Source organism: Mastomys coucha, unplaced genomic scaffold (genome assembly GCF_008632895.1).
Source record: "Mastomys coucha isolate ucsf_1 unplaced genomic scaffold, UCSF_Mcou_1 pScaffold9, whole genome shotgun sequence".
NCBI lineage: Eukaryota > Metazoa > Chordata > Mammalia > Rodentia > Muridae > Mastomys > Mastomys coucha.
In genome coordinates, this window is record NW_022196915.1 from 344,907 (window position 1) to 346,459 (window position 1,553).

Consider the following 1,553-nt stretch of genomic DNA (forward strand, 5'->3'; position numbering starts at 1 on the left):
CCACTGTAACAGCTCCTGCTCAGAGAACTGAGTCCCCAGGCTTAGGAAGAGTACAGCAGAGTGGCCAACAGGACAACCCCCAAGGCTCCTAGCCCTGTCCTGGCCAGTGTCTGGGCAGAGCCCAGTCAGTGTGTCCTTTCCCTACAGTTCTTAGATTACAAACTTGAGATTCAGGGAATTTCAGTCAACAACAGGTAGAATGAATAAATACTTGGTTACCAGCCTAATAATGTGAATTGCTACTTTTACTCTTATTATGTAAGAACACAAAGACTTTATGCAGATACTTTAACTATAAATTAATGGAAATGTTGAATTTTTTTAAGGAAGGGAAAACAGAATCTTATTCACTTATTATGCAATCAGTCAGTGAATGTTTTAAAGATGATGCTAGAGCAGCTCTGAGGAGAGAGTGCAGGTGGGCCAGTGTGGAAAAGTTAGGAGGTCCATCTGATTGTCTCTCCTAATGCTGGGCAAGGAGGAGAGGGAATCGGAGCTCACACAGTCATTACTTGCTGACAAGTGCAATGGGGTGTAGGGGAGATTTATTTTCAGAGCCAGGGATTTGATGGTTATAAATTAAGTTGCTTTTAATGATGGAATTTATAGACAGATGTCGTTCTGAAAGATGTGAATAGGAGCCACAATAGGAAGTTTATTCAGATTAGATACTTAGGTTAATGAGTGTTATAATTTGATTTCTTAGAGTGGGACTTTAATTGAACTTCATTATATCTCCAGGAAACACACAGAGCCTCGGGATTAGGAAAAGCCATTTTTGGATTCTGCCTGCCACAAACAGACATATTCTAAACAGTGCTACTAAAGTTTAGACTGTTCAAATATTTTATTTTCTCTGACAGCTACTTTTTATGATGATGAACAATTAAGACCATTTAAAATATGGGAGTACAAATATTTTTTTGAATTAGATTAACTTGCAAAAACCAAATTTGCAGTGCTTGGGTTATTTCTAGACAGACTTTGGTATCAATTTAAAACCAAGATAATTTTTTATATTCTTTCCAATAGAATTCATGACAGCTTCTGCAGTTTTCTTAAACTACAAAAAAAAAAAAAAAAAAAAAAAAAAAAAAAAAAAAAAAAGTGCTGCAATGATGAACAAAGAATTATAAAAAACCTACTTTTGTATCTTTATTTTGGAATTTCTTGTTCTATTATAAATATGGAAGTATCCCTATTTCAGAAGACATATTTTGTTAAAAATGAATTGTACATATTTAAATATGTATTTTTGCACAGGTCTTTTTTTCTGATATCCTGTTTTGGTACAATTGAGATCATCTAGTATTTATTTATTAATTAATAAAAATAAATACCTTTTTATAATTTGAAGTGGTTCACTGCCAAGCCAGTAGTTTAGAACCTTCCTCCTTTACAGTTAAGGGATGCCTCTGTTGTGTGGGAGTCGCTGTCCCTTTTAGTGTCTCTGGAGTGCTTTTATACAGATGAAGCGGGCACGGCGTCTCTCAGTTGCCTGATTTCCAAATAGACTACATGGAGCTAAGTGACACACTGCTTTTCGTTGTTTA